A 21,279-nucleotide genomic window follows, 5' to 3' on the forward strand; every position below is an offset into this window, starting at 1 on the left:
ATGCCAGATAAATATTATGTGACAAACAGTTCTTTAAGAAGTAGTTTCAAGGTTTCGATGATCATCATTGAGTAATGTGCCTTATGTAATGTTTTAACATTAATACAATTCATCTTTTTGCAAATGAATAAGGTCTTTGATTTCTGAGGATACCGAATGACTATGCATCCGACAAAAATGGGGGTTATATGGGGGCTACCCCGAAAGGAAGCGAATGTTAATAATAATGGGCCAATATTAAGAATTTTTGGTTCCCAGATGTCACACTCAAAATACCAAATTCTCCAAAATTCTGAATTATGGGGAATTCTGTTATATAGCTTACTTACTTTACTTACCTGGCGTGTGGCAGAACATTTGTTCCATAAGCCGAGCATAAAAAAGATTTCCAGACGTGTCCATCAGATGGCTCTTTTTTATATGACTTTGGTAGTGGAGCATCCTCAACAGTTCTCACAATATAACCTAGTCCAGGTAGTCGCTGCGTACGATACGTCTGACTGCGTCAATATACGAGAATATATGGCGATATTCATCGTCGACACAGATCGGCTCATATATCTTTTGGAGATTTTTTGAGTTTTCTCTGACGAGATGTGACCTTATTCTTAATTGCTTTCTCAGAATCGAAACTGAGTTTTCAAGTTCCACAGTTGGTCCGAGTCTACTGGACGACTTGCGCGTTGATACTGTAAGTTTGTTCTTCTCACCATTTACTGCCAGTCCCACTTTGGCAGACTCCTCAATTCGTTCAAAGGCGGCTGTTTCCCGCTCGCAATGTTCGATCCATTATGTCGATGTCGTCGGCCTAGGCGAGTTGTTTGGTGTACACACGAAAACCGGTCGCCTTGTCTGAATCCTCCATCGATATTGAATGGCTACGACAGATCCTTTCTAACTTAAACTGTTGACAAATTCATGTCTTTCATGCCTTTCATGGCTTTCATAATATCGGCTTTGTACTTCCTGAGCACATCCGAAAAATCGAAAACTGCGCTTGTTTCATACAACGTGCAGTTACGCAGATCGTGATCCTATTTACGTCTTCGTCAACATTAGAGGGGTTTGGATTTCGTTTTCATAGTAGAAGGGGTTTTCCGAGTGTAAGGAACTAACCAATTTGTCATAGCTCTTATGGGTGGACTCGCGGCACATCCCAGCTCACACTATTCACGACGGATGATGAAAGTAACTACTCCAGGTGACACCGCGGGGAGGTCAGCGTACACAATTGAGATGAAAGAGAGACCATGAAAAACCTGGGCTTTTCCATGTTGAAGCCAATCAGAGCCGTTGCTTGGTATCCATCATCCTCTAAGTCACCCAAAAAATGTGGAACGCTTCACGGCTAGCCTAAAAACTGGATCAATGTTTATTATTTTCAGTAGAAATATTTGATACCCTATGAAAACTAAAAATACCAAATTACAGTCGGTTCGGTGGAAAAACGTGTCAAACATGGACTAAAATTTATAATTTTAATAGGGAAATTTATTACCCAATTAGAACCCAAAAACCTAAGCCTACATAGCACATTTTCGAACTTAACCAGATGTCTATATCGCCATATATGATTACAGGGTCGGACATTATTATTCGCATGAGTTACAAACGAAATGACGAAATATTATACCCCCATACTGTGGTGAAAGATATAAAAAAAATCATTAACAAAATGCTAAATATAAAATAAATAATAAATAAACTTATATTGATTAAGAAATCGACTTTGTAACTTAAAGATAATTGCCTAAAAACTTCGTATGTGTTTACCCCCTTTAGTTCTATATGACTTTGAAACTGTCCTATTTTCGGCAATTGACATCCAAACTAGTACAATGCCCTTAAAGCCACATCAATTCATCGCCAAATGTTAATTTTTCTTATTTTGATTAATTTCACAGTTGTTGTTGTTTCTTCATTAAGCATTCCACCTAATAAACACCTGGCGTATAAATTTCTCCTGTAATTATGAAACTATTACAAGTGACAGTGTTCACCCACACATCATCATATTGTACGGGAATGCCAAGTACCCCCTCCACCGTGGTATTGTGTTGACACTCCTCTTGATGGAGCTGAGTTTTGTTCGCAAATGACCGGCAACCGACAACGGAAGTTATTATCACAACTTAGAAAACAATTAAAAAGCAATTTTGCCAACTTGAGAGCGTCAACGATATTTCACTGAACGAACACGTAGTGAACGAAAGAAAGGAGCAAAAACAACAACAACAACAGTGGCAAGAACCCGCATTGCAATTTCACAAGTGAAATGAAAGCTTTTTTTCTTCTTCATTGTTAATTGTGGCTTTTAATCGTTTGTCTTGCTTGGCTCATGCCCCGTTTTGTAGCCAAGCATGTCTAAAGCAAAAGACATTTATGCTCATTGTACAAATGGATGTACATTGTCTAAGTTCTTAGTTCGTGGAGGGCAGGGAAGATTTGGTGGGGTGTTTACACTTTTGGCCTTTTTGTTAAACAAATGAACAGCAAAGCGAACATCTAAAGACATTTTAATCATTTTGTGGAAACAAATAAAAACAAACATTTGACATTTCGCCCGGTTGGATAGCCGATATTAATGGCACTCTGCCAACGCGATCTTCGGTCATTTTGGCGGTGTTTATTTCATTTCAGGTTCTGTCATATATTTCAGCGTCAAATGTATATGGAACCCGCATTAAACACAAAATAGACACAATTACCAAATATTTATATTTGATACCCTACATGTCACAGGTTAATCTTTGAATAGCTGATGACTTTATTAGTTACCTTAAAACTGTGAAGATGGTATTGTATTCATATGTGTATATTCTTACAATAATATGAGAAAATAATAAAATGTTTTTCCATTATTTATAATACAATACATCCAAAGGGTGTTCAGTCCTATGTAAATCTCATACAAAGATTAAATGATATGTCTCTATGCGGTCTTTGGCGAATATTTCAAAGTTTTAGAAACTGAATAACAAATTTCATACACAGACTGCACCTTCGGGTGGAGGGTATAATTTTTATGGGACTTCACATCATGAATTAAATAACTCTGCAATGTCTTACATGTGTGTTTAGACCACACAGTATATGTTTTTATCAAAGATTTGACAATTTATGAGGAAGTACGAGAAGAAGTTTCCCTATAGATTTAATGATGATTGATAAAATATTACGATGTAAAAACAATGGCTACAAATCGGCTCCTCCATTCGCTTCAAATAAAATTTAGAAGTTTCTAAAATGTTGACCGTTTGTGGATTAAGTACCAGAAGGAGTGGACCGAAACGTTCTTATACAAGCTTTGCTAAAGAATTAGGTTGTGTAAAGTTTTCAAACTTAATTTTAGTTTGGAAAAAATAATACGGTGTGCTAAGTTTCAATGAAAACTGACTCAAAATAGTTTGAAACGAATTTTGTAGTATTTAAGGAAAAAAAGGGGAAAATTTCCTATTTTGACCAGAAACCATGTAAGAAAATAAGGAAAATCTTGACCGATTAAATGTAAACGATAGATTTGTATGTACAGAATAACGTGCAAAGATTTGAAACACTGTTGCGAGAAAAAGTTTGAGAAGCACTCATGCCGTCGTTGCATGCTGACACAATAAATCGGCTATATCGACAAGATTTGTTAGGACTTTCACTTGAAAATTTAAAAGGACATTCTTCATTTAGGTCAAATGCATTTTTTTATTTTTTTGAAACCGAGAATGGGTTTTGGTACTAATACCTCCAACTGAATGAAAATAAAAAATTACAACCAATTTGGCCTAATGCCGCCGGAATATCGAAATTTTAAAATATATAACGATATATGTCGGTTACCCTAACAATAGACCAATATATATATTAGGTTGGGGAAAAATACATTATCTTTTCGTCAGACTTCTCGTAAAGTATCGATCAAACAATTTGAGATTTATGCTCGTTGGAATGGTGACATTTTGTAGCAAAAAACCAGTAAGGAAAGTAGTAAAGTCGGACGGGGCCGACTTTACTACTCGTATGTGTCAGTCTCGTTTCCTACTGCCTGCTACAAACATATGCGCAAAAACATAATATCCTGTGCCAGAAAAAAAAATTGGTTCAAGAACCTCAAAACCTGGGGGCTACCAGAAAAAATTGACCACTATTTATAGTGTAGAGATGTGCTACCTAATAAGAACTCGACGTACTAAATTAAGTCAATTTGGTTGAAAAATACGATCAGAACCCCCAAAATACCAAAAATTTGGGGTACCGTTATATGGGGACTACCAGAAAAACTAGACCTACATTTATAATTTTTAGTGGAGTAATTTGGTACCCAATAAGAACCCAATGTACAAAATTTCAGAGAATTCAGTTATAAAACAAGCCCAAGAACCCGAAAATACCGAAAATGTGGGGTACCCTTATATGGGGGCTATCCGAAAAAATTGACATTTACTTTTAATTTTTGGTAAGGAGATTTGCTACCCAATGAGAACACAAAGTACCAAATTTCAGCAAATTCGGTCGAAAAATGCTATCAAAACCCCCAAAATACCGAAAATTGGGGGTAATCTTATATGGGGGCTATCCGAAAAAATGGACCTTTATTTATAATTTTTGGTAGGGATATTTGCTACCCAATAAGAACTCAATGTACCAAATTTCAGCGAATTCAGTTAAAAAACGCGCTCAAGAACCTCAAAATACCGAAAATTTGGGGGTACCCTTATATGGGGGCTATCCGAAAAAATTGACCTTTGTTTATAATTTTTGGTAGAGAGATTTGCTACCCAATAAGAACTCAAAGTACCAAATTTCAGCGAATTCAGTTAAAAAACGCGCTCAAGAACCTCAAAATACCGAAAATTTTGGGGTACCCTTATATGGGAGCTATGCCTAAACGTGGACCGATTTTCTCCAATTTCAATAGGTTTCGTCCTTGGGCCAATTAAGTGACCTGTGCCAAATTTCATCCAAATCGGATCATAAATGTGACCTGTAATTTGTTAACAAAAATACATGGACGGACGGACAGACGGACGGACGGACAGACGGACGGACGGACAGACGGACGGACAGACGGACATGCATAAATCGACTCAGAAAGTGATTCTATGCATATTCTCAAAAGGAACCATGGGTCTATCTCGATTATTTTTGCCTGTTACAAACATATGCACAAAGACATAATACCCTGTACCACAGTGTGGTGAAGGGTATAAAAAATATTTTTCTTTTTTTGTGGATTTAGTTTGGCTTTAAAGGGTGTTAAAAATGGAAGTGAACAAAGAGGAAATTCGGTACACTTTACAGTTGTTCTTTGACAAAGGCGAAAATGCAAGCCAAGTGGCTAAAATTGTGAATGGTGTTTATGGTTCAGATACTGTGACACACTATGTGCAATTTTGGTTTCGTAGATTCCTTTCAGGAATTTTTGATGTTACAGATGCACCTCGCACAGGAAGGTCGGTCGTGGAAAACGACGATGAAAATTGGAGAAATGATCGAAGTTGACCGAAATGTCATTAATCGTAACATCGCCCAGTAGGTAAAAATCGACCATAAAACTAGTTTAAACTATTTACACAAAGCTGGATTTAAAAAGAAGTTCGATGATTGGGTGCTACACCAATTAACAACCAGTAAGGAAAGTAGTAAAGTCGGACGGGGCCGACTATATGATACCCTTCACCACTATGGGTATATTAAACAGAACTATAACATAAAATTGGATGAAAAAATGTGATATTTATCTAAATGTGAATCTACCTAGATCTATCAAACAAATATAAATAGGTCATCCGTTGGACTATGTCTGCACTTCTAGAAAACGCAACTACGTAATTCTATGCTCAATTTTGTACGTTGTGCAAAATTTGATGTCAATCTGACTAACATGAGGAGTTTGATGCCCAATTAACTTGATATCGGGCGAAAATATATGTGGAAGCTCTATCCAAATATTGAGCGATTTCAAACAAACTTGTCACAGGTTAGGTTATACTAATTTCAGAACGTTTTGTTCCTATTGGTTCCTTAGTACGTCAATTACTTAAAATCAATCTATAATAAAAGGGAGCTATATCTAAATCTGGACCGATTTTCACTAAACTTGGCAGACATCATTCTAGGCTCAATTAAGTACGTTATGCCAAATTTCGTGAAAATCGAAGGATATATAGGGACTTTGGTGCACCATTTACATGAAATCGGACGAAACTATATATGGGAGCTATATCTAAATCTTGACCTATTTTCACGAAACTTGGCAGACATCATTCTAGACCCAATTCAGTACGTTATGCCAAAATTCGTGCAAATCGAAAGATATTTAGCGACTTTGGTGGACCATTTACATCAAATCGGACGAAGCTATATATGGGAGCTATATCTAAATCTGTACCGATTTTCTTCAAACTTGGCAGACATCACTCTAGGCTTAATTCAGTACGTTATGCCAAATTTCGTGCAAATCAAAAGATATATAGGGACTTTGGGCACCATTTACATGAAATCGGACGAAACTATATATGGGAGCTATATCTAAATCTGGACCGATTTTCACGAAACTTGGCAGACATCATTCTAGACCTACATGATTAGGCTGTACCAAATTTCGTGCAAATCGAAAGATATATAGGGACTTTGGTGCACCATTTACATGAAATCGGACGAAACTATATATTGGAGCTATATTTAAATCTGGACCGATTTTCTCCAAACTTGGCATACATCACTCTAGGCTTAATTCAGCACGTTATACCAAACTTCGTGCAAATCAAAAGATATATAGGGACTTTGGGGCACCATTTACATGAAATCGGACGAAACTATATATGGGAGCTATATCTAAATCTGGACCGATTTTCACGAAACTTGGCAGACATCATTCTAGACCTAAATGATTAGGCTGTACCAAATTTCGTGCAAATCGAAAGATATATAGGGACCGTTTACATTAAATCGGTTAAATATATATATGGGAGCTATATCTAAATCTGAACCGATTTTTCCCAATTTCAATAGGGTTCGTCCTTGGGCCGAATTAGTGACCTATGCCAAATTTCATCCAATTCGGATCATAAATGCGACCTGTACTTTGCTCACAAAAATACATGGACAGACAGACGGACGGACGGACATGCATAAATCGACTTAGAAAGTGATTCTATGCATATTCTCAAAAGGAACCATGTGTCTATCCCGTTTCCTTTTGCCTGTTACAAACATATGCACAAAGACATAATACCCTGAACCACAGTGTGGTGAAGGGTATAAAAAACAAGTGAAAAAAGCGTTAAGTTCCTTAAGTTTGGAATCATTATCGTCAGGTTCGAGTTTTTTAACGCGATATTCTTAGAAGGCGAAATGATTTCAATATATGGCTAAATCGTCTTAGAATTCCACACTTTGTAGGGTTAAAACTGACTGTTCCGAGTAACGACTACCCCCCATACTAGACAACCCCAATACACGGAACAAATCAGCTATTTTAACATAAACCAGTGATCAGAGCAGTATAGACGGGCGGGGCCGACAGTATGATACCCAACACAACTTCCCCAAAAATGTAACTTTCTGTGGTAATACATTCTTTCGCGATATTTGTACCCTCTTGACCGACTAGAGCGCAACAAATATTACTAGTATTCAGTACAGCTCTCCAAATTACTTGTCCAGATTCCCTTCACAGTGGGTTGTGTTGTGATGTTCGGCTTTCAATTGTGACCTATAGCACACATCGACTCGAAAAAAACACAAAAAATAAGTTTTCGGTCCACCTCATTCCAATATTATTATCTGATCAATTTCAAAACGATCCGCCCTCTAGTGTGGCAATGTGTTACTAAATAATATATGAATACGTAAGCACCTGTAAATATTGAAGTGTAACTCCCACATCCGAGTACATACGACAATATAATTGGTACACATTTGAAGGTCAACCACTCCTCTTGGATATATTATCAACTTCTCGGGACTGTGTCCTTCTGGGGTAAAAATATACGTGTTTACAAACTATAATGGACAGAACGGACGAACGGACACACATGTCTACATCGACTCAGCTAGTCGAGATATGACGATCGGTATACTTAAAGGTGGGTCCTAGACCAATATTTCGCGGCATTAAAAACTTTTGGGGCTGCACAAAGCTATAATACCTTGACAACATAGTTGTGTAGGGTATAATAAATCCTCATAAAGAATTTTAACCCCCCACAAAGCTCTATGTATATACCGTTTCACAAATACCCTGTGTCACAGTGTTGTGTATGGTATAAAATTGCAAAATATCTTGATATGTAAGATAAATATATTATTTATAAAATATTTATATGTCACAGTGTACATTTAATCAATAAATTTCAATTCGATGTCGTCATTAGTGTTTTACAAATGTTCCACTACGGGAAGTATTTAATACAAAAGCACAGATTAAAGTGATAAGCAAATCTACAATTTCAAGAGGGCCGGTTTATTAATAAAATCAAGTATTATAGCTGCACAAAGCTATAATACCTTGACAACATAGTTGTGTAGGGTATAATAAATCCTCATAAAGAATTTTAACCTCCCACAAAGCTCTATGTATATACCGTTTCACAAATACCCTGTGTCACAGTGTTGTGTATGGTATAAAATTGCAAAATATCTTGATATGTAAGATAAATATATTATTTATAAAATATTTATATGTCACAGTGTACATTTAATCAATAAATTTCAATTCGATGTCGTCATTAGTGTTTTACAAATGTTCCACTACGGGAAGTATTTAATACAAAAGCACAGATTAAAGTGATAAGCAAATCTACAATTTCAAGAGGGCCGGTTTATTAATAAAATCAAATTGTTCGTTTTCTTATCAGCTGCAGTGATTTACATTTGAAATTTCCCATGTTTGATTTCAGAACTAATCATTTCACCATAAGTTAATCTTAGGCCATACCTCTGTACACTCTGTACTCTCGAATATCATTCGCAGATGCTTTCTTCTTAATCGCTGCACAAACAAACGCTGTTTGAATTCGAAATTGTGTCATGACTCAGTGTCACTGCAACGTTCGTGGATTAAACGTCATCGTCAACGCAAGCCAATTCAATTGAAATGAATTTAAATATTTTCTTGGTATTCATATTTGTCGGTTTATTTTCGTTAATCCGATGCAGTGCAATTGACCCTCCTCTGCTCGTGGCGGGTGGCAATCAAATGGTCTGTATAAAATTGAGATGAAGTTTTAATCAAATCTAAATTCAGTTCCATTGCATTTCTAGGACATTCCACTAAGACGTGTCAAAAGATCTCTAAATATTGACATCTCATTGGAAAGAGAAAGTAGCAGCAGTGAAAGGGAAAAGAAATTCTTTCCAGTGTGGGATGATGCCAAAGGCGAATACAATGGTGAAGAGAATGAAAATCAGGACCATTAGAACGAACAGGAAAATGAACGAATGATGAAATCTGAAATTTGACAATAAAGTTATCGTAATGTATGGAAATGTGTTTATATTGTAATGACTTTAATTATTTCTCTCAAAATGAGATAATCGCCCATGTGCTGCATTTCGAGTTTGCTCGAATGTGAAACATTTTCCCAAATTTGGTGTGCTCCATTTCGAATTCCCAAAAAAATATTGGGAATATAATTCGAGCACATATAGCCTTGTGGATTGAAAACGAAATGAGATCGTACGTGTTTTTCTGAGCACGTACAAGTTGAAAAAGAACGCTGAAGTAATATTTAATGTGTTTTTACAATATTTATTTAAAAAATACAGTATTTACATTAGTTTTTATAGTAAAATTAAAGAAAATATCAAAAACAGCGCGTAACATTTTTGAGATCAATCTGGCAACTCAACCACCATATGATCAAAATAAAAATAGAATCTATAAAAAATCTACTTTTAAGATTTCCAATAGTCCTTTTAATAATGTTTCATGCAGATGTGTGCACTTTATTATACCGATGTGGATCATGGATCTTGCTCCACTTGTTTATAGGGCGTCAAAAAAAATGTTTCTAAAGCGTAACCACTGTCTCCTAGATGCAAACTATTTTGCATGCCATTTCCTCTTTTGTTAATGCTGCCTAGCTGCACTCATATGCCAAATAAAAGCATCATGGCTGGATCATGGTCTGCAGCTGACCACAGCTTGCGCACACTTTGTCTTCCAGGACTTTCATTACTTTCAACAATATTTACATGCGATCAACATTTATATTTAAATCATTTGCCACTACCCTCTGAAACCCACCAACAGCCAGAAATCTCAAGGTACCTGCTAACTGTGGAGGCTTTCAGGAATGGCACCCTTGTGTATGAAAGGACCCACTTCTGTCAAAATATCCATACATGCTTATTTTAACACGTTCCAGTATCATTTGACTTTTTCTGGTAGAAACCAGGGCAATTAATAAGCCAGCAGGCATATTTTTTCTTAATTTTGTTGGTAAACAAATTGCAAATTCCAATGAAACATGTGTTTTTTTATTGAACACATTTCGTAACATATTGAACACAGCTATGCTTTCGAGCCGCACTTTCGCTCGAAATTCAGCACACCATTTTGCACAACATGGGAATTTAGAAAATATGGGAATTTAAAAAAGTCGGGATCATCACAATAGCCCTCAGAGATTTACCCTACATGCAATCAAAGACAAGGGCCACGGCATACATCTTTGTGGAAATTTGTAACATGCAGAAGGAAACGAGTCCGTGGAGTCCGTTCGGGGTATGCCCCTCTATATATTATTGTAAAAACCATGTTCGTAGATTGTATTAAATTATATATTTGCGTTGCTCATTCTATTGACCCAAGAAGTAACCCTGTTAAAATTGGTAAGAATATAGCTCCCAAATATATGTTCGTGCGATTTCACGTGATTAATTTTGTAATGGGTATCATATATTCATGAAAAAATTGTGTATCTTTGATTGCGGCAATTGTTTTTTTTTTTAATCATTACTTCCACAAAAATCTCACTCAGAGGTGTTTCGGTCTAAAATTCCGTTTCAATAATACGTGTTTGGTATGAGAGAAATCTATTTGTGGTAAATATTTCAGAATCCAACGATCAGAATCCAAAATTCATTACGACACAATTAACCCATGCCCTTCACCGCATTGGACATATACAAGAGATGCTGTTATGATCCTTTTTGTAAGGTACAGTTAGATATATAACTATATATACCAAGTACAACATACATCCTTTTACAACAAACGTTGGTGGTATATGTACAATACCCGTCGATAGAGTTAATGTAACATCGTTGGAGAACCACTGGCATGAAATCGGACAAAATTAAAAGTGTGTGCTCTATATAGATATGTGAAAATATTTAAATCAAATCGTATACATGCTATTCTGAAATCCCTGCACTATTTACAACAATGAAGATTTTCCCCGAAATCTCAGAACTTCAAAACGTGGACCGATATTGCCAGAGGACGGTAGGGTGGGACATGTGTATAAAATCCTCAAGATACTGAAATTTCACGCTAAATATTAAACATACCGAAAATCCGTAGGTATCTTTTTCGAACCTGACTTTCTAATTCTTTATCTCGATATCCTCAGTAGGTAGAATGATTACAACATATGGCTAAATCGTCTTAGAATTCCATACTTTGTATAATATATCCTCCATACAATGGTGGAATACGCGGAAGAAATCTATTAACTATTATAATAAAAAGGGGGTTATATAATTTTTGTGAGGGATATTTGTTACTGCGAATTCGATATTTGTTACTGCGAATATGGGGGCTACCGGAAAAAGTGAACCTTTCCCTTTAATTTTACTGTAGGGATTTGGCACCCAGAAAGAAATCAAAGTGTCAAATAACAGCGAATTCGTTTGAAAAGTGCGATCAAGAACCCCACAATTTCAAAAATTGGTGGTACCGTTATGTGGGGGCTACCTGAAACAGTGGACCGATATTTATAATTTTTAGTGGGTAAATTAAATACCCAATAAGAACGCTAAGTACCAAATTACAGGGAATTCGTTTGAAAACACACTCAAAAACCACAAAATACCGAAAAATAGGTGTACCATTATAAGAGGTCTACCCAGGCAAATGGACTTATATTTATAATTTTTAGAGGAGAGATTTGCTAACTAATAAGACACAAAGTACCAAACTTCAAACAATTCGGTTGAAAACTCGCTCAAGAACCACAAACGTAGACCTGGCTGCAGATAAAATACAAACCTATGCCAAATGTCATTTTCCACCAGGACAACGCTAGGCCACACACATCTACAGTGACTCGCCAGAAACTTCGGGGGCTCGGTGGGGAAGTTTTAATGCATCCGCCATACAGTACGGACTTGGCACCAAACGATTTTTTCCCTATTTATGTACCAAAAATCATTGATGTAGTTCAAAGTAAGGCAATTTTTTGAAAATTGAATATCAAAAAAAAAATGGCAATATTGTCAATATATATTTGAATTTCTTCAATTTTGACTATATCTGTGCAATTCTAACTAAGAGTCTGCTGCAGTTTTTAATCCGTATTATCTCTTAACATTATTAAACTTTTTAGCAATAAATTTAGAAAACATCATCCTCGCATATGGTCTTAATATCTGAAAGCATCGTTTAGATGATTATCAAAATACTTTATAATTTTAATAAATTTCATTAAAATTAGGAAAACGAATAATCGCGTTTTAAAATCTCTTTATATTTTAATGGAATGTTTGTGTAATTATTTCTGGAATTTTAAGACGTAGCATGTTTTTGGGATTAGAAGGGGCAAATATAAAAATATGCCTCAAGTTCTACCAATTTACAGTGGGAATCCGAAATATCGCCAATTAGTTGAAAGTTGTGGTATGTATTCCAGAAACACAAGACATGTATTTCGCTTTTTGGGAATACCAAAATAATCTTCTAATTTGGAATTTTCTAGTTTTATAGAATTCTCATAAATTCCCCTTACACGGTGCGCCACTGTTTCATTTGCTAATCCACAAGAATCACTTTCGTTAATTTCGCTTTTAATTCTTAAGAACGTGTCCATACATTCGACCTGATCATGATGCGGTTCATTTGCTATGTGGCTTTAATGGCTAATGGCTGGCAGACTGGTCGGTAAGTTGCTGGGTTAATAATCGTCAAGGCCATCGTCAGGTAATTGAGCAATGATTCTGAAAGATATTAATGGCTGTACCTAGGTATGCTGCTGTTGATGTTGTCGATTTTTGCTGTTTTTCTTGTTGTTGTTCTTAACGCTTCCATTATCTAATAAAAACAAATTTCATCAAAGGCCGACGAAGATAATTATTTTAGTTTCATCATAGCTGGCATCTAAGGTAAATAAAACCTCCAATAGAAATATGAAAAACTAGCATCAAATAAATCTAATAATTATGAAGATGGGCTTCGTTCGGTGGTAGGGGTTAGACCTCACTTCAGTGGTTCGATGAGCTAAAAACAATGAAACCACAGCTAACACAGCACGGCAAATATTCTTCATTGCTGACGCATTAGAATCAAATGTTTTCATTTATGAGGAATTTGTGCCCAGTCATCCTGCGTGTTGGCCATTATCGGATTAAATGCTCATACACACCCCATTGGTGTGTCTAAATTACGATGACAACGTATTCTAGGGAAGCGCACAATTAACAAATTATATAAATATTTTTGTTCTCTTTTTATTGAAGTAAAACATAGAAAAAGTTAATCGTGTTTCCCTTCCGGGGCTATTAAACTTCTAACAATAGAATCGCAAGAAGGTTTTTTGTAATTAATGTCCTTGAAATTAAAATTTTTAGGTAATTTTCCAAAAAAAAAAATCAATATAAATTGTATTGAGATGTTGAATGACTTAAAAATAGAAAATTATATGAATACTCAATACTATTTTACATACATACATATTGTGGAATAATAAAATAAATTTCCACGAATGTGAGTTTACACATTTACTCTCATTTAGTCTCAATTGTGGACACTGACCTCCTCGCGGTGTCACCTGGGGTAGCTATTTTCATCACCCCTTTGAAATAGTTAGATAATAAGTGCCGCGAGTTCACCCATAAAACTGTAATAAATGGGTTGAGGCGTCGGGTTAGTTGCCCACACTCGGAAAAAAAGTTGTACTATGAAAAAGCAACGAATAACGAATTCTTCACCTCTATGGGTATATTAAAAAGATGCCCCCGAACAGCAATTAGTCGGCTGGAGAATAATAAAGCAACAGGTGCCGATGAGGTTACCAGCCGAACTATTCATGACTGGTGGTCAGATGCTAGTCAGGAGCATGCATCAGCTCATTCGGACAATTTGGTTAGAGGAATGCATGCCCAATGATTGAAACCTCAGCATCCTATGTCCCGTGCACAAAAAGAAGACACATATCGTCATGTGTCAACTATAGAGGAATTATTCTTCTTCCCATCGCATATAAAATGCTATCCAGCGTGCTGTTTGAACGACTGAAGCCAATGGTAAATGACATTACTGGACCATATCAATGCGGCTTCAGGCCTGGCAAATCCACCATTGACCAGATTTTCACTATTCGCAGATCCTGGAAAATGCCCAAAAACACATCGACACATTCCAACTATTCGTCGACTACAAAGCCGCTTTCGACAGTCCAATGCACTATGGGGCGTTTAAAGCCATGTCTGCATTCGACATTCCATTAATTCCGAATTTAATACGACTATGCAGGATAACTTTAACTGGCACAAGTTCAGCAGTTAAAGTTGGAAAGGACCTCTCGGAGCCTTTCAATACCGAACGAGGATTTAGACAATATGACTGCTTGTAGTATGACTTCTTAAACATCCTGCTGGGAAAGGTCATACGGGATGCAAATGTGAACAGTAATGGTACTATGTACACCAAACAGCATATGGTACTCGCCTACGCCGACGACATCGACATAATGGGTCGAACATTGCGAGCGGTAACAGCCTCCTTTGAACGAATTGAGAAGGAGTTTGCCAAAGTGAGACTGCCAGTAAATGGCGAGAAGACTAAGCTGATGGTATCAACGGATCAATTGACTCGGACCAACTGTGGAACTTGAAAACTACAACTTCGAGGTAGTCAACGATTTCAGCTTTGAAATTCCGAGAAGAATAATGTTGGCCAACAGATCCTACTATGGTCATAGTAAGCAATTCAAAAGCAAGGCCATCTCTTGCCAGACCAAACTCACACTCTACAAGACGCTGATACAACCCGTGCTATGGATCTGAAGCATGGGTACTTGCGCAAGTAGATGAGGCAGCTTGGAGTGTTTCAGAGAAAAATGCTTCGAATAATCTATGGACCGATCTGCGTTGACGGTGAATATCGCCGTCGAATGAACCATGAACTCTACCACCTATTCTCGGACATCGATATATCTGACTGTATCTAGCTGCAGCGACTACGTTGGATAGATCATGTTGTGAGAATGGATGGGGATGGCCCAGCTCAAAAGACGTATAAAAGCGAGTCAAGTGAAGGTTCTCGCAGAAGGGGAAGGCCAAGAATTCGATGGAAAGACCAAGTGGAAGACAACATCGAGGAACATGGTCTTTCAAATTGGATGAGCTGCGTACAAGACCGACGGGCCTGGAATTCTTTTTTAAGCTCGTCTAATGGAACAAACATTCTGTCACAAGCCATCTAAGTACGTAACTATATTTTCCCCTTCAAAGAAATACCCTTCAGATTTAATACACGTATAACTGTGATTTTTACAACCATCGGCACATGTCTGAAAGACGCTTTGTGTTATATCCAAGTTCTTTTTCGATTTTCCTTGTACCTTCTCTTCTTCGATTCCTAGCCTCCCTCACTTTTGTTGCCCCATATTTCTTCATCCCTGCTGTTTGTGGATTATTATAATATAAGAATGGATCATCGGAAAACATATGACCCAAAAATATAAAAGTTATTTATGATTACATTTAAGTTCCACAAACGCATAGGCCCTCCCAATAATCGAACATGTTTAAGTAGAACACTGAATTGCACTTCATTAAGAATTTGCACTTAATTAACTTTTGAAATAATTTTGATATACGATCGACACGAGCCATTGGTGTCTGTCTCCGATAGTTAACAACAAAAAACAATTTTCAATTTGTTCGTGCTACAGAAAAAACAATATTACTTTATGTTGCATACTTTTAGGCATACAGGAAAAACACTCATTAACCCATTAAGTATTGTTGAACAGCAACGATTTACCCAACGCCCAAATAACTCGAACGCGAACAGCAGTTTACAATTAAAATTTGCATACGTCCACACTAAATGTTGTTGGCCACGTCTAGCTCTAACTACCTATGTATATCCTGCACCACAGAAAATAACAAAGTTAGTGTACAGGATGTCGACACACCTTTGGCGGTAACTGGGTCTTCATATCGGCTAGCCTCTGTTGAAAGGCTGAACAATTTACTTTGTTTATGAAGTTTACACTTCAATTTGCAAATAATTGTGGCGGTATTCGAGTTGCTGAAAGTTTTCCTTTGCCCATTTACTTTGAATGTGTTGTACCTGTCCGCATTTACCGTTGCCGCTGTTTAAGAACTTCCGCCCATTTTATGTTGATTTTCGACGAAACCAACAAAGACTCCTTTGTTTAGTTTGGCTAGGAATTTGCACTTACATTCATACAGTCTATGTATATGATCTCACATGTTAAGGATACATTCTCAATATCCATTGTGGCCAAATGAAAATGTTTTCCTGCTATGCTGAAGCGAAACATAAACGCCAATATCGACTGCATGCAAATGCGCTACTACAGTTGCGTCTCAAAAACTGCTGTGATTGTAAATGTTTTAATACGAGTTGAGAGAATTGCACCATCCTGAACGTAATTGGGCCAAAACAACTCTGCTTTGTCTGGGCAGCTGACGTTCTTCAGCTGCGAAGGGTAGAGGGTGAGCTCGGATGAAGGCATTCACTCTTTATTTGCAACTGCATCAGACTAGCTTGATAGGCAAATTGATCTAGAGGCTCCCTTTTATGAAATGGTCCCCTGGTGTCATGAGAAGAAACCGTGTTGCAGTTCGCAGGTCAGCGTTCTGACTGATCTGAAAACTTTTCCATTGCGTTAACTTGTAACTTGTTCCTACTTTTCAACTTATCACAGATAGCTGTGGTTTGCGCGGACGATTTGAACAAGCTGTCGAATGTGACTTCGAGTATTTTGGTGTAGTTGGCGGTCGGAATGGTGTCGGATATTTACATATTCATCGCGTAAAAGAAGGCGGTTAACTCGGCGAGATAGGCGTTCAACCTCTTACATATATCCTCAACTATAGGACCCGACGCCTTGATCGTACAATCATCTGCATACGTAACGATCTCGATGCCGTCTGGAGGGCGTGGAATAGCGGAAGGTAGAGATTAAACAGTACCGGTGATATCAATCCACCCCGAGGAACTCACTGCTTCACTTTACGGGGTTTGGACTTCTTATTCCGGAAATCCACATACGACTGGCTTCCAAACACATATATCCAACGTTTCAAACTTGGCCGGAGGGAAGTGTTCTCAATGTCCTCAAACAGTGTGGCATGATTGATGTATCAAAGGCTTTTGATAGGTCAAGTGCTAACAACACTGTTCTATAGCACGGCCGTTTCTGGTTTCGTCTACTACTTATACGTGTGGAAATGGCGAGTAACGCATTGTTAAGGGGTTTTGATTAAAATATCTCAGAGCATAGACAACTTAGTAGCAGACAATTTATAAAGATCTTTTTGAGGACACTCCATATAGTGGAAGCCTGACCAGATGTTTTCATTTGTGTTTCATCAAAGCACCTGCACGACTGACAATTTCTTCATTCCTTTAATAGATTTGTTTTCAACGAGTAATGTCTGTAGGTTCCCGAGAAACAGCACAAACACACCTTTGTGGTTACATTAAATTAATTGCAAATTGAAGAAACAATTGAAAAGTTAAATTGCCCGCAAATCGTTGAAATAGCATTACCCGTACAGAAATTCCTGGACGTACCTTCATTCGCCTGTATTTTGGTGATAATTACAATCACGCAATCAATCATCCAACAAAGAGAAAAAACAGCAATATTTTTTAATGGAAATGCAAAGGAACATAACAAGAACATTTTAAGTAAATTGGAAAATAAATAAGAAAGAATTTGGTGAAAAGATGCAAAGAATTTTTTTCACTACATCATTTTAGGATATGACAACTCCGTTTTAACTCCACCTGGTTGTGGTAGGTGTAATATTAATATATTGGCCCTTTCATCGCTGATTTTTTCAATCAAAATGAAGTGTAGCGAAATAGAGAAAGAACAAATACATATTCTTCAGTTGTTTAATTTCGTAAAACTGCTATCTCATCAAAAATCAGGCAATACATATAAACATAAAAATATCTGCAGCTCGTTCGTACGGATATTCCTATATACGTTGACTAAACTGTAAAAAAGATAAACAATTGTCGACAATTATAATCAGCCGCCACACTTCATTGCCCCCCTTAAAATGTCCAACCAGAATGATTCTACAGTTCATAAATTCAGCGTTTGTAGAAAAAGCAAAAGTCAAAAATAAACTAAGTCCAAATACTGATAAGATAATACCAACACCTATGCGAACTAATATCAATCAAAATGTGTTAAGTTATCTACTGGCCATTGATAGTCTAATACTTGAAGATTCCAGTAGCTAACATTATGTTTTCCCGAATATCATTTTTTTTTTTTGGGAAATTGAAATATGAAACCTTTAAAATTTTAAAAGGACTATATTCTAATTAAATTTTGAATTTGTTAGCAAAACATTAAGAATGAATTTTTGTAAAATTTGATTGCATTCCGGCGTGAATTAAAGCGGCTAAATCGAAACTTATCAAAATTATTCACTAGTCTACAATAAATTTTGCTAAAATAAAAGGAAAAACAATTAAAAAAAATACTAAATGACCGCACCGATATTGTCGGCTTTTGAGTTCTCCTCTTGGTGTTAAACCAGGCCCGAACTAAAACAACTGTTAAATTAATTCAACTAAGTTACTGCAAGAACTGATTGGACTGTTTTAGACTATGTGATCTAGGTAAACGGGCTCATGACAATGTAATATTGAGGACCCATTAGAGTAAATTTATATATATATATATATATATATTTCAGTGCAGTTTCGGGGATGTTTTTTTTTTTGTTGAGGACATAATTTACTTTAGACTGTACAAATGGATTACGACCTAGTTATTCTCAGACCAATATCATTTTTTTTCAAAATCAGCCCATATACAAATAAAACAGTTTTATTTGTGTGTGGGCAATTTGCAAATTTTTATACCCTCCACCATAGTATTGAGGGTATATTAATTTTGTCATTCCGTTTGCAACTCATCGATAACGTTTAGGCATAGCTCCCATATAACGGTACCCCCCCCCCCCCAATTTCGGTATTTTTGGGTTCTTGAGAGCGTTTTTGTTCTTCTTGGGTACCAAATGTCTCCTCTAAAATTTATAAATATCGGTTCACTTTTTCTGGTAGCCCCCATATAACGGTACCCAATTTACGGTATTGTGGGGGTTTAAGCGCGATTTTAAACCGAATTCGCTAAAATTTGGTAGAATGGGTTCTTATTGGGTACCAAATTTCTTCACTAAAAATTATAAATATAGGCCCATTTTTCGGGTAGCCGCCATATAAGACACCCTTAATTTACGGTAATTTGGGGTTCTTTAGCCCGTTTTTCAAGATAATTCGCAGTAATTTGATATTTTGTAGTCGCCTATGGTAACAAATCTTTCTACCAAAAATTGTTATTATTCGCCCCCTTTTAGGGGTCGTTTCCATATATTCCATATTATATTAAAACCAGTAAGGAAAGTTCAAAAGTCGGACGGGGCCGACTATATGATACCCTTCACCACTATGGGTACATGCAAGACATGTTAATATCTACAATATCCTGTAGATATAGAAATTTCGCATACATCAGTGGGGACCTAATTCAGTACTCTGTGCAAAATTTTGCTTCAATCGGCTCAATATTGGGAGTTTGGTGCACAATTTACTTTAAATCGGACGAAACTATATATGGAAGCTATATCTAAATCTTAACCGATTTAAGCAAAACTTCGCATTCATCAATGACCTAATTTAGTACCCTGTGCAAAATTGTATCTCAATCGGATAAATATTGGCAGTATGGTGCTCCATTTACATCAAATCGGACGAAACTGTATATAGCATATTTAGATATAAATCTTAACCGATTCAAACAAAATTTCTCATACATCAGTCGGGACATAATTCAGTACTCTGTGCAAAATGTTGCTTTAGTCGGACCACTATTGGCCTAATTCAATACTCTGTGCAAAATTTTGTCTCAATAAGTTAAAATGGGATGAAAATATATATGGGAGCTATATCTAAATCTGAACCGATTTTCTCCAATAGCGTTCGTCCTTGAGCCAATTAAGTGACCTGTGCCAAATTTCATCCAAATCGGATCATAAATGCGATCTGTACTTTGTTAACAAAAATACATGGACGGACAGACGGACATGCATAAATCGGCTCAGAAAGTGATTCTATGCATATTCTCAAAAGGAACCATGGGTCTATCTCGATTATTTTTGCCTGTTACAAACATTTGCACAAAGACATAATACCCTGTACCACAGTGTGGTGAAGGGTATAAAAATTAGCTGATTAGTTCCGTTTGTAGGGGTTGTCCCCATATAGGCGTATATCTACTGGGGATAGTCGTTAGTCGAAATAGTTAGTTTTACCCTTCAAATTATGGAATTCTAAAACGATTTAACCATCGGTTGTTATACATTAAATTAGACACAACTCCCACGTAAATAAATTTGGAGGTCAATATCATGAAAATTTTTCAACGGCAGATCAATAAATCCGAAACTATTAATTTTTGTTCATATACTTTACTAATTCCCAGATGGGACTAATTGTTTTTGATGAATTAAATACAGTTGGAGCTAACCTAACTTTTTATACCATCTGACATTGACATTTATTTCTAAAGAAGTTCCAACCCTACTATTATCTATACTATAATGTACTACTTGAACTACATTCCCCAAATGGATATGCAATAAAAAAAAACAATATATCAATACAACATTCCTTGTGAAATAACCATTATTACAAATGTATTATTTACGTGTGAAAATATTCATATGTTTCTGACATTCGAAATTTCACGCTTTCCACTCCCTTGCAGTGCAAAGAATATATCTAATTCAATCTGTTTGGAAGTTGGCTAGACGAAATAGCAATCAAACGGAATCGGTTCA

This window comes from Musca vetustissima, unplaced genomic scaffold, assembly GCF_032173495.1.
Source record: "Musca vetustissima isolate MV318-11 ecotype Yass unplaced genomic scaffold, APGP_CSIRO_Mvet_v1 utg24580, whole genome shotgun sequence".
In the NCBI taxonomy this organism is placed as follows: domain Eukaryota; kingdom Metazoa; phylum Arthropoda; class Insecta; order Diptera; family Muscidae; genus Musca; species Musca vetustissima.